The following is a 14,770-nucleotide window of genomic DNA, read 5'->3' as shown; positions in this document are numbered from 1 at the left end:
GAAGCTTTAAAAAGGCAATAATAGAGCATTACTTTGAGAAACACTGGGTTGTCTCTACACTTGTAGTTGCAGCACATATCCTGGAGGAAAAAAGAAAATATGTGCATGGCTCACCCCAGAGCAAAACTTGATTCAATTCAGCCAGTATCTTCTACATAGACTATTTAACAATACCTTACCCAATTTGTCTTGCCTATATTTTCTTGTTATGTACGTGTAGGTTTTACATATAATTGAAATATTTGTCCAAATTTTCCTGAAAACTCTTTCATATAATATTAAAAAAACATAAATGACAGGCAAGCATGATATTATTATTTTTTATTATTTCTATTTTATGGAAAAAAGGCAAAACAAAATTTCATAACAAAACAATAGAATAATGATAGTTAATACACTGCAAGCTGTTATCTTTAAAATAGTTGCTCAGAGTACAAAATAAAGGTATAAAACATTCTCCAATTAATATTAGCACAAACTTTCCTTTTCAATGAAATAAGGGACACTAATAGTTATAACTGACTTGCATTTTTTCCCTTTTCCCTTCTGTCCTTTCTCTTTTCACCCATCCTAGCTCTTTTATCGCTTTGAAAAATTTCTTCTCATTTCATAATTGATATTATTTTTTAATTAGTGGCATGTTTTTCTTTTTTCCTAATGGTTCCTAAAAGAATGGAGCTTTATATAGCGGTGGATTGACAACTGGTTGTCAACTTGTAACACCAGCTGAACTGAACCAGAGTGGTGCTGGGTATGGGAGGCCCATCTGAGGATTGTTGCTGGGAGCATAAGAGGCAGAACTGGAGAAGAAGATGAAAATTATTGGGAGCTCTTGGGAAGTTGTAGGGAACTGTTGGTTTTCCTGGAGGAGCTTGTCACATCGGCTTTCCTGATGAACTTGGCTGTTCTTATCGGTAAAGAAGCTCAGGAACCTATTGTTGGGCTATGGTTCACTTTAGGGGAGCTCTGGTCCTCACCTTGAGTATCACTTCCCGGCTCTGGAGGGGAAGGTGGTGCTTGTGTTGGCTTTCCTGATGTGAACCCAGCTGTTTTCATCATTGGAGGATCTCAGGACCTCACTGTTGCTGAGGGTGGCTGTAGTACTTTTGGGAAAGCTCTGGTTCTTACTTTGAACTTTGCTTCCTTGTTCCAGTGCAGATCCCTCAGCCTCCTAGCACAGACCCTTCATCTCACTGGCATATACTTTCTAGCTTCCACCACTGACTTTTGGGCTTTCCGAACACAGATCCGTGAAACAGGCCTGCATGAAACAGGTCATGGGCTCTTTGCTTCCAGCTAGACTCATGAGGGGCATTGTTATGGGCTCTAGGTCTTCAGCTGGACTCATGTAAGAACATTACTGTGGGATACAGGCCCTCAGATGGATTCTTTGGTCTTAAGTCTGTGGACAGATTTCCTGCACTCTTTTTTGGTATATGACTCTCTGGGTGAGTATTATAAAACCATTGCATAAAGTATATGGCCTGTATTGTTCCCCTTGCAAAACTCCAAACTACAACCTATTATCTATCTATCTATCTATCTATCTATCTATCTATCTATATGTGTGTTTCAAACATTTAAAATGATTATTTTCAATTTGTTGGATGTTCACTTCTTTTATAAGTTTCCTTGGGGAATACAGTTTTTGGTTGGTTCTAGGGATGTAATCTAGATTTTGGACAGTAGTAAGCACCTACTCCTGCGGTACACACTAAAAAATAGTAACCCTCTTATCATTTTTTGATTAAATTAGTATGCTAAAAGAATTGTTTACAATGAGAAGAGGTTGTTTTTAAATAAAAGCTACCTATTAAGTCAAAATATGTGCACATAATCTCTGAAGATAACCACAATAGGAATAGATGGTGTACTGCCTTTCTTGCTTACTTGGTAGCATTTGCATGCAAACTGCTTTGTTAATTCTTCCTCTCTATCACTCTTTCAGATTAATAGACACTGTAGCTCTTAAATCAACCAGTGTTTCCTTTTTTCATTAACTGAGTAACTTGTGATTATTGACATTTCCATTTTGGGTTTTAAATATTTTGTAATGGTCCCTTAGTTGAACAACAGTCTGCATTTACATTTGAGTGTTATCCGATATATTTATGTTAGCAGAGAGATGAACTGAAATTGTGGGTGTTCAGCTGAATACATTAAAAACAGTGAGATCATTATATGAATAGAGGACAGTACATTCCTGGGACAAGAAACTCTCTAATAGAAGTGGACCAAAATAGCAAGCTAAATTCTCTCTGGTAATATCTCCGGATGTCGGGATGATAGAAGAGGGATAATCCAGGAAGGGATGTCTACAAAGTAATTACAATTCCAGGCACAGTTTCATTAACTTTATGCACATATTTTCAGCAAGGAATGCACATCCAGATACATATACACATGTATACATTCATATAAACATATAAAAATACAATCAAATTGAGAAAAATAAGCAATACATATAAACAGACTCAACAAAAGAGAATCCAAAATGGCTAAAAAGCCAATAAACATGTGAAATGGTGCCTAATTTCAATAGTCATAAAATTATGTACAGTAAAACAAATAACCACATGGCTACCAAGGTGGTTAAAATTAAAGGCACTGAAAATTGTTTCTAATATATTGTCATTACAATCAATGCAGCATTAGATATTCTTGTACTTTCATTTTTGTACCCATGATGAGAACTCCTTTTAACTTATTAAAATTGTTTATATCACTCTGACTTGTAAGAGTGCTTTATATATCATGGATATTAACTCTTTTGTCATATGTCTTGAAAATATTTCCTTTTTTATAGAGTCTGATTGTAAAGTAAATTTAATGTTTCCAAATCTGTCAGTTCTAATTTGTTTAGGCTATATTATATCACCTTTCTTTTATGGCTTTGTCCTTCAGATAGAGTATTCCTTTCTTCTCTAAATTGTAAGTGGAGAGAAATCTAGGCATGCATTAACTTGGCCATCAGAATGGTTTTAATAATATTAAATTCCCAAGGCAATGCATTCATTATGACTTCTTTCCATCAAGACCTCATAACTTACTTACTATCTAAGTTACTTACTATAAGTTTCTTGCTATACTCACTTACTTACTAGTACGTTACTATACTTACTAAATTACTTACTATACTTACTATATAACTTGCTTTGTCCTCAAAACGTCACTCTGGTCCTTAAGAAGTATATTTGTAATTATTATATCACACTTCTCTCTTTTAAGAAATCCAGAACTCCCAAATTTGATGTACATTACAGTAACCTGGGATATTTTAGAAAATATCTGATTCTCACCCTGTCAGAAATACTCCCTTCCATAGTTGAAATTATAGTCCTCGTATCAGAAATTTTTAATTCTTCATGGCTTATTTTAGTGTGTAGGCAAGGTTGAAAATACTTTTACAGTAAGAATATTCTGTTTACAGAAGAAACTAACCTTATCAAACTACTATAATTTTCACAGTGGCAGTGCCCTTTACAAAGGTTCCTAACCATTCCATGACTCAAGATCTCATAAAGTCTTGGCAAATCACGGCTGACTGAGTATAGCCCCAATTTTCTGATTCAATAATTTGGACTGATAACTGAAATTTTTCATTTCTAATAAGCCTCCAACTGATGCTGGTTCTATGGGCCCAACTCTCTAAAAGAATAATTTATGACTGGCATTTACATATGTTTAATTTCTAAAAGAAATTAACAGATTTGAGTAATTATTTTCTCCACTGTAAATCAAAATTATGAAGGCAATAAGTATAACATGAACACTCATTAAAACAATTTTAAAATAAATGCATGAAGTCAGGTTTTTCAAAGAAAATGATTCTAAAACTTTAATTTCTCAGTGAATTAACTAGGAAAACAATGGATTCCTGAAAGATGTGGAAACTGCAATTTTTACCTAAAAGCGTGGAAATAACAAAATTAGAAAATTTGGTAGTCATCTATATATTTTCCATAAATATTATGTAAATGTCATTAGTCCTTTAAAAAATAAACCTGATATATACATTATACAAAAATAAAAATGTGCTTAAATGATTTACATGTATATGATTTGTAATATATAGTCTATATTATGCACAATATGAAACATAAAAATATATACTTTTTTACCAATAGACTGTAATTAATCCATTTTCTGTTGATAAATTAGAATATCACTGACAGTAATTTCTTAAAAATTAAATTTGCTTTTCAGTTCCAAAGGTTGCGAGGCCCAGCATCACAGCGCTAGCATCTGGTGCGGCCTTTTCTATGTCCGAACAGCTGAGGGCGTCGTATGGCTAGATAGAGCAAGTGTGAAAAGTCAGGTTCTTCTGCTTGTTATAAAACCATCTTCAGGGCTGGGGATTTAGCTCAGCAGCACAGCGCCTGCCTGGCAAGCGCAAGGTCGTGAGTTCGACTCCCATTACGGGAAAAAAAAACAAATAACAAACAAACAAACCAAAAAAACCAATCTTCATGATCTCTTTAATCTGTATTACCCAGCTTTCCATTGCTGGGCAAACTACCCGATAGCTAAAACTTAAAGAAGGAGAGGTTTGATTTGGTTCAGGGTTTCAGAGGATTTAGTTCAGAGTCACCTGGCACAAGGCAAAAACATCATGGTCAAAGGGCATGGCGGAGGGAAGCTGCTCCCTTGATGGTGGCCAGGAAGCGGAGTAGTGAAACAGAGCCAGGGAGGAAGGAGGCAGGAAGCAGACAGAGTAGGTCTCATGTCCATGACCAATTCACACATATCCAAGGGCATTCAACATTTTTCAAAGTGTTGTAATAATTACAGCAGATGGTAAGAAACTGTATTTTGATTTTGCCAGCATTTAATATTCTGAGTAGAATAATGATTTTTGGTAAATTTTTATTAAACCAGGTTATAGATTTAGGAAAATAAATTTTACCCCATTAAATTGTCATAAATCTAATATAACTATACTATAAGTTAATTTATGTAACAGATAAAATAAATCATATGACAATCTCTATGCTGTACCAGTGAATATTTTCATAGAGCTAAAAGCTAAGTAAATGTTCATTTTACTTAAATATTTCAGATATGACTATTTCCATGTAACCTAGTGATTTACTTGGTGTATTCCTTATGTGAGGCAGAAGCTTTAAAGTTATAACATATAAAATTTTATTTTCCAAAGAGAATTTCTGCATGTAGTTACGTAATCTGGAAGCCCAGATGGTACATGCATGATATCTATGGAGAATCCTTTCACAGTAGGCTCCACACAAATTATCAAGAAAACTTCCATGCTAGTGTGAATATTTTATTTGACCTAAACTTAAAGAGTGGGAATATTTTAATGAACTTATCTTGAGGTCTTTGGATTCAGCCATCCTCTACCAAGTCTCTTTCTTTATTCTCAGGAGCATCTTTGGGTCCAGAGTATGACAGGAGCTGTATTCTCCTCAAGCAAACCCTTAAGACTATCTGCCTTCTCTGTATCTCATTTCTACTTAGTAAACCAGGTACTTAAACCTTGTGTCACCAGTTCTGGTCAGAGTTACCAATTCCCCGGTCATAGAAAAGACCCACTCATGAACCTATTATACTGCATTAAAAAATGATCCCGTATAGCTCAAAGCACGAAATTCTATTTATCAACTTTTGCTTGTGTTTGTCAGTTTGTGTACCAAAAATTTGCCCCTTAGATTCAATTATAGGAAATAGTTTCTGTACTACGTTTACTTAAAGTATAAAGAAATTGCTCTTAAATATATGAATTGCCTTTATTATACTTTAAAATAGTATAAGAATTTAGAAACATGCTAGAAAAGTTATAAACCTCTAATTTTTGAATTTGAAAGTCCCCCATTTTACCTACTTTACCACCACAGAGACACTTCAGGATCCTATATTATGAAAATAAAATGTATGAAAAGAAGGAAAGAAAAGAAAAGGAAGGGTGTAAATATATTCTTCAGAATGAACCTATTTGCCAAAATTATGCCATCCTATATAATCATTTACAAAACAGAAATTCAAATAAATTAAACAGAGCTCAAATAGTGCAATGCTCATATTTTCCAGCTTGCAGAGCTAAAAGATAAAAGTTGAGCAACAGACATTAATAGACAAAAACTATTTAGGAAATTTTTTCTATTGGGTTCTAGGAAAAGAAGAAACCCAATAAAATAAATAAAGATGCTGTGGGCTCTTTAGAGGAATGATAATTATCATTACATTAGAATTGATGTACTGAAGTGGGACGAGTGTTTAAAAGTCAAGCCCGTGATTCTCCTAGATCAGCCCCAAACAGTTCAACTCCCATTGTCTACTCCTTGTTTTCAGTAAACTTATTTCTAAAATTCAATTTTCTTTCCCTGAACATGGTAGGATCTTAAGAATGAAAGTGGACAGACTGCAGCCAAAATCATTGATTCAAAGAAGAGATGTGAGTCATTTGGGATCAGTGGTTTTTTCCAAAATTCTGATCCTTAAAAAGGCTGTTGTCCAAATATCTACTCCACATTTTTTTCCCGCGTCCAAAAAGTTAGTATACAAAATGAATGTTTAGAATACACTATCACCCAAACTAGTTGTTTTTCTTCAATATTTTTCTTTAATAATTGAGTTTTTGTACTATATATTTAAAAATTAAATAGGTGGGTGAAAGAATCTTTTCTCCATTCCTTATATTTTTCCTGACAAACAGTTTTCTTCACAGGCAACTTCCCTTCACCACACAGTGTTACAAAACTCTTATTCTAAAACCCTATGCTAGGGGCTGGGGATTTAGCTCAGTGGCAAAGTGCCTGTCTGGCAAGCGCAAGGTCGTGAGTTCGGTTCCCAGTACCGGAGAAAAACAAAAACAAAAAACAAAACAAAAAAAAACCCTATGCTAGAAATATACTTTTGCTGTTAACAACCACTATCTAGTCACCTGAAATGAATGTATACTTCTCTGCTGCAATTTTAATGTGACAAATGAGTGAAGTACACAGATATTCAAAACTTGTTACTCCAAATAAAAATCTGCAAGCTTACTCTGAGACTAAATTTTCTAGATGGACATGTTTCCTTCCTCATGAACACCCTTCAGTAATACAGTGTTCCTGGAAGTTATTTCATCTCAACTTTATAATGCTATTTATTCTATGTATACATAATATTTAAGATGTATAATATTACTTCTTCATATATGAATTCTTTGTGAAATGACACTATAGTCAACTAATTTTAGCTTAGCATAAGGAAATAAAATTTTAGCTTAGCATAAGGAAATAAAATTAAGACCTATATTTCTACAAGATGTAAGGTATTTTGTTCTTTACAACTTTTATTGTGGCTTAGTAGCTTTCTACCTTTTCATATGTAAACTCATATTTTATTATTTTGTTGCTATTTTTCTTTAAGTGGACCCACAGAGAAATTAAATATTGCAATTTTGAATCCAAATATCCTCCTACATATGAAACTGAAGCTAGCTACTCCAGACTACATTAATGGTCATAGTTTTATGTGTAATTTCCTCATGGAATAAGGGGATAAAATGCAGACTATTGTGCAGAATAATGATTTGAATTTGGAATTTTAAAAATGTAACCTATTGTACAACAATATAGTGTTTATCTGTATAATCTAATGCCTGTACAAATCACATAATCTAATGCCTGTACAAATTTATTCTTATTTTACTGTACATATGCCAATAGATGATCTCGTTCATCTGTGTCTCATAAGTTGAGAATTTTGTCAAACATCTATCACAATAGGTAATCACCAGAGGTAATGTTAATTGGGATTAATTTAGAAGTGACTAAACAGAAAATCAATCCAAGATAACAATTTTAAGATCTGAGACCATAATTTCATGAAAAACATAATAAGTATCAGATTGAGTTCATGAAGTATATTCATAATTATTAAAAGTACACTTGTAGATTTGAGATTATAAATTGGTGAATATTCATGATGTGTATAAGAGCAGGACGGGAGATATGTACTTAGTGTGCAATACAGCTTTGAGGAATTAAAGGAGGAAATAACAGAGTGAAACAAAAGATCATATTAAGGCACATGGTCCACTAAAATTCTTTTACGAATATATTTTCATTGACATCCTAGGACTAGCAGTACTGTATTCTTTCCAGATAACAAGCAAAATAATTATTAAGGGAGTATCTGGTGGTTGATATCATTCTTGGATACTCATTTTCCTTCCTTGCTTCTCTGCTGTATTTGTCCTGAGTATAAATTATCAGTACTTCTTCAAAGCACAAGATTGGCTTTTCATCTTTTTTGCTTCTGCTAAGAGAAAACATGTATTTCACATAACAGGATGTTTAATGTATATTTTCAGTGCTGATAAGTTTCTTAATGTCCTCCAGTGATTTATGTTCAACAAAGAGATTTGTAAGCAAAGCATAAGGACAATGCAGATATGAATACTAGAATTCCCAGCTTTTATTTCCTTAGTTTAACACCTTTTCATTGGTTGACCAATATGCCCTCATATAGATACATGAAGAGATAAAAAATTTAAGTAGTATTTTTTGTGCATATTCTGTAGTTTTCCCAAATATTTCTTTAGCTTGTAAAGAAATATTTTAGCACTTTAATATCCATCCACCTAAGTAAAACAATACAAGAAAAATGAGAAGCAACAATGGCCGCGTGAATGAGGAAGAAATGCTGTACAAATATTTGGAGAATATCATAGGATTGTGCTTGTGTGTACTTCTGGGTGTGTCACAGTGTGTGAAGTGTCCATGGACTCTATAGGAAGACTTGAAACATTAGATAATAAACTAATCTTCCTGTCTCTCTCGCTAAATATTAGGGCTAACCTTCATACATTTACACTCACTGAGCCATTCTTAGGAGAAAAACAATTTGCCTTAATACCGTTACCTTTCTATAAGACCGAAATGAGGAGGTTGTAATAAAATTCGTGAAAGAAAATATTTCTTTGATGACATACACAGATTCCCCAAATTGATAGCTCAACGCTCATTCGGGGAAGTAATCATGAGTGTACCTACAGAAGTAATAAATGTAATGAGTGAAATAAATTGAGTAATATTGCAACCATATTAGGAGTACAAGAACTCATTTATAGAAAATATACATGTGTATATAGTTTTCATGCTGAATTTTAAAGGAAAATCTTAATAGTTTTAAAACAATAATGTTTACATATGCACTGTTTACATGTTGATACCCTTTGCCATCTTTTGATGAAATTTATAGATAGACTGCATTATATTCAACTTTAAAACCTTGTTTTCCTCAGGCTAGAGATGTCACTCAGTGACAAGTGTACTGGCCTAGCATGCAAGAAATGACTGGGTTTGATTCTTAGCACCACAAAATGACAATAACAAAAAATTTTTTCCCTAATAAAACAAAAAATCATTCACTGCTATTAAAATTACCAGGCCAAAACTAGTTTTCAACTGACAGCTATAATTTCATTATGTGTTAAATGATTTTTAATGGTTCATAGAAATTCAAATTTTTTGAATATATTGACTAACTATATTAATTCCATTAAGAAGAAAAAACAATTTAATTTTCATTTTTTATTAATATTACTACAATTTATTTTAAGTCTTAATTTCTTATGATATCAAGGGATAAATTATTATTTGTTTGTTTAGATCCAGTCTTAATGTAAGATCAGAAAATATTATGTAGCCCAAAACCTCCTAATTTTAAAAATTGAGAGATTGGAGTTTAGTCCTGCATCTCACAGTGTTTAGCACCCTAGAAAAGTCATACCCTCTCTAGATATTCTTTTTTCTTCTACTGAATTTAGGGTTTTATATTCCATCTATGGTTCATTATACTTATAAAAGATTCTACATTTTCAATTTTAAGTGGGGAATTTAATTAAGCCAAAATCTTGCATTGTATCTTTCCATTTTTGATGCTTAGAGAGGTACAATGTATTTATGAGAGATACAGTAAAATCATTATTAAAATTAAAAGCTAAAAGTTTTACTTTCCTATTCATTCTGTAAGTTAGCCAAATGTCACTGAATACTAACTATGTGCTAGGCATTTCTGTTGGATACGAAGCACCACTGCAAATTCCTGTCATTAAATAGCTAACGCAGATTTTAAATACTTGACACTAAGTTCTGTAGTTTATACACATCTATTACTTGCCATGTAGGGTCGACCACGTGATGTTTCTCATTTTTATGTATTTTATTTGTAATCAGAATGTAATCATAAATGAAAGATGAACTTGTTTTATTTTGAATAAAATAAACTTATGTATTTCATTGTATAAAGAAAAACTGAAAGTGACAGTGTCTATTTTAGGAAAGATTATCACTCTCCAGCTGACTATACATAAATTTATTTACCCTTCTTGGCTGCTTTTTAGTTCAGTACTTGTTGCACAAGTATTATAATAGCTGAGAAAATAGCTCACTTAGAGAATCCATGCTGAACTAATTCTACTGTGAAATTTCCAAGGTTAATTTTCAGATAGCCACCATACATACATAATGGATAATCATCTCAACTACTGGTGTCAAATATAAGAGTACATTTGTGCAAATTCAGGTCCAAGACAATTTTATACATCTCACACCTGTGGGTTAATTTTAGAACAAGCCCTTTATGTAATGCAAAGAAATTCTATACCTTTCAAATACTAGCAGTCTTTGACATAAATACTGCCTGTTTCCTCATCCCTTAGTTTTACTAAAATGTATAAAAGATTTAGGACCAACAAAATACAGATAAGAAAGACAAAAGTATAAAAGAATGGGAAAATTTGTCTGTATAATATGAGAATAAAAAAACACAGTATGTTAGAGATATGAGCAACAAAACATCGAGATAGTTAACAAAATATATTTTAGAAACCCACATAGTACTTGGTAGCTATCTTGTTCATAGTAGCTATAAAAAATAAAGACAAATAAAACAAACTAATGAGTTTGTTTCTAAACTGTGTATGAAGATACTAAATGTGCCCAGTTGTTCTTGTTGTTTAATATATAATTTGCAGAGTTAACTACATTTGATATTAAAAATTAAAAAAATTTCAGAAACTATATCATTTGATTTTCAGATCAACTGAGGAATGACAAAATTTGTTTACAAAATTGTACATATGCAGTTGCCATGATGAATTTGGCCTTTATTTCCAAGATGTCTGTCCAATTTCTAGTCTTTAAAATATGAACTTCACAACTTCTCCTGACTTCTGCAACCACCGAAACCTAACTCTGCTCTGAAAAGATCCTATACAAGTCAGTTGTACAAATATCTATTAACAGATTATAAAACCTGTGGTTCATCCACCTAGTGATTCTTCAGAACTTCAGAAAACTCCTCTTACAGATGATTGTGACATCATTTTCTCCCCATAAACAACGTACTTGGTGACACAGATATTAAGACAGTATAAAGTACATACATACCCTTGTCTCACAAAATGCTAATATTTTAGCTTTCAAACACGAAGGTGTGTTATTTGAGTTCCTTGCCAAAACATAATCTCTTATCTTGGGAATAGTAAACCACCACATAGGACTAAATGTTCATTAATACAATCATCCTGTGCAAGACCTAATCTTTCAAGTGATGATAGCAGAGAAAGCCGTATCATTCTACACATGACTGTGATGTTAGACACTGCCTTCCTATGCTCTTGGCTATGCTTTGACCACAGTGTTGAGTTTACTTTCTACAGTTATCATTCTGCGGGCTGGTTTTTCAGCTATAACCAATCAAATCCTTTTACCATTCAATATTTGCCTCAGCTCTAGCTATCTTCATTTTTTTATCATATCACACAAATTTGTGTGTGTGTGTGTAGGACCCAGTGCATGCTAGGCAGGCACACAACTATCACTGAGTTACATTCTCAGCCTTGGCAAAACACCAAAAAAATCTTCAAATCAAGCAGACTCTGCATACACAAAACTTTAAAGTTAGGTCACATAAGAAAGAATTCAATGATAGAGATGTAGAAAACATTTAAATAAATTAATACCAATGATTATATTCAATAAAGTGTCATGGCTACAGGAAGTAGCCTCATGAAGTATGCACATTTGGTAAATTATTGAAATTCATGTTTACAAAGAGATAATAGTAAAAAATCAAGATGCAATATGTATCTGTACCAGTTTTCCATAATGAATGTATTATAAAAAACAGACTAATAAAAAGGGGAAAAATAAGATATAATAGACATTTCTGATATGAGGTATAAAAATGAAACGCATTATATGTACTGTACTACTATAAAATAATTATAGAAGGCTTGCATATGCACAAAAACATAAAATATTGGAATTATGTAAATTTTCAGCATATTGGAGTTACTGAAATATAATTTTCTAAACTTGATAATACAAATGTACTAATTTTACTATTATATCATTTCATGATCCATCATGAGAAATGGCTAATACATTGCTGTTTGTAGTTTTCTTTTACACTATCTTTTCTCAGACAGACCTTGTTATAATTTGGATTTGAAACATTCCTCAACATTCGTGTGTCAAGAGCTGGGGGTGCTAACTGAGGAATTTGGGGCAAGTGACCAGATAATAAGGTTTCTAACTTCAATTAGATAAACCTCCTGATGAGACTGTAATTTGGCATTATGGGGGGATGTTTGGCATTATGGGGAGATGTTATGGTTTGTGTCTAGATTTCCCCCCGCAAAGCCACATGCAGTCATGGGGGCGGGCTTCTAGAGCTTGTGATTGACTCATGGTCCAATGCTGGGATTAAGGGCATGAGTGCAATACCCATCCAAGGGCAGGTAGCCTGCATACATTATAAGGGACTAAAAGAGGCCTGTTTCTCTATTTCTTGCTGCTTTTGCTGTCTTCTGCCAGCATGAATGGTTGCTCCTTTGCCATGTGCCACCCTGCCTTGCTGTCAGCTGATCATGGACTGACTCTAAAAACTGAGCTAAGTAAACCTTTCCCCCTTTAAATTTGGTTGCTGGGTATTTTGTCTCAACAACAAAAATAGTACCTAAGTCGGGGGACAAGGGAAATTGGAGGTGGGACTAGAAGTATTCAACTTTGGGCATTCATCAGTCCCCATCCTTTTCCTCTCAGGTCAATTCCATCTCTCTGCTTCCTGATTATCCTGAGGTAAGCACATTTCCTTGGCCATGACTTTCTGCCATGATGAGATTCTGCCCTGCCACAGGTCCACAGCAATGGAGGCAGTCACTTACACATTGAAACCACTCAAACTGTGAGCCAAAATAAATACTTCTGCCATTAAGCTGACTTACACCAGGTATTTTATCATACCATTTTTATTGTTTTGTTATTATCTTTACTGTTGTTATTTTGTTATTTTTTTCTCTTTAAAATACCAAAGTGACAGAAAGCTAGCACATAACTCTTTCCATTATTTCCACTAGAATAAAATATTATTGTTGGGATGCTACCAATATTCTCTGCTAATTTAACATTAAGCCTATTTGAGCTTCACTTTGGTACCATTTAAATTTCCCTCCTGATATTTTGAGCTGCCTACTTCCCACGTCTTACCTCCCACATCAGGAAGCAATATTCTTACCACTGTGAGATTCTATTTATACATATCCTGCTTTAATCTTACCATTTCCAACCTCCCTCCTCACATGTCTTATTCAAGAAATAAGAAACATAATGGTATTAATCAGCTTTCCTATTGCTAGAAAAAAGACACTGCAGCATCATTGAGGAAAAATTTAATTTAACTCATGGTTTTAGAAGTAGAGTTCATGGTCAGTTGACTCCAAGACAGGGACATCATGGAGACAAGGTAAGGTGGAGTATACTTGCTCATTTCATGGCAGCAAAGACACAGAGCTCAGCCAGAGCACTAGCAAGATATGCCCTTCAAAGGCCACTCGGTGAGTAAGACACCACCTCCAACTCCTCGCAACACACTGAGCTGTGAACATCGGGGTTTAATTCCTTGATGAGTAAATTGCCCCATCATCCAGTCATCTCTCCTTTCAGTTAAAAATTTCTTGGTTAAAAGTCAAGAGCATAGCACCATTTGCTGCCCTACTCTGACCTTTATGCTATGACCATATTTTCACTTTTATGTACATTAAAATAGGCACTTACAATTTCTGTAAAAGAATGTACTGGTTTTAATAAGGTATGAGGGGATTAAAAAACAGATGTTTGTATTTACAAGCTTAACTTCCTTTTCCACGTGCTGTTGTCTCCATGTAAACTGAAGTTTCTATCTTTCCTTTCAAGCTGGAAAACACCCTTTCATATTTCTTTAATACATTGTTTGAAATGAATTTCCTCAGCTTTCATTTACCTGAACATACTTTGATATTGTCATTTGTTTTGGAGAATAATTTGCACTGGATACAGAATTCAAGTTTGATAGTTTTTTGTGTGTGTTTCTTTAGTACTTTAAAGATGTTACTGCATTGTCTTCTCTTGTCCATTGTTTCTGAAGAAAACCTTTCTTAATTTGTGTTGTTGTTCTTTTGTTTATAGTACATCTTTTTTGTCTTGTGTCTGATTTGAATATTTTTCTTCTTTGGACTCTGATGTGTGTGTTCATGATATACTTAAATGTATCTTCTTTGTATTTATTTTCCTTACTTATCTCAGACTTTGAAATTCTAAGTCAAAATTTTCATCCATCAGTTTTAATGGCTCTGCCTGACCCTTTCTCTCAGCTTCTCTCTCTCTCTCTCTTATCTTTTCTCTCTTCTGTTTCTTTCTCTCTTCCATGTCTCTGTCTCTCTCCTCTCTCTGTCTCTGTCCCTGTCTCTGTCTCTCCCTCCCCCTCTCTGTCTCTC

This window comes from Chinchilla lanigera, unplaced genomic scaffold (assembly GCF_000276665.1).
Source record: "Chinchilla lanigera isolate Chin_1 unplaced genomic scaffold, ChiLan1.0 scaffold00017, whole genome shotgun sequence".
NCBI classification, from domain to species: domain Eukaryota; kingdom Metazoa; phylum Chordata; class Mammalia; order Rodentia; family Chinchillidae; genus Chinchilla; species Chinchilla lanigera.
The sequence above is the reverse complement of the archived record's forward strand: the minus strand, read 5'-3'. Positions refer to the sequence as shown.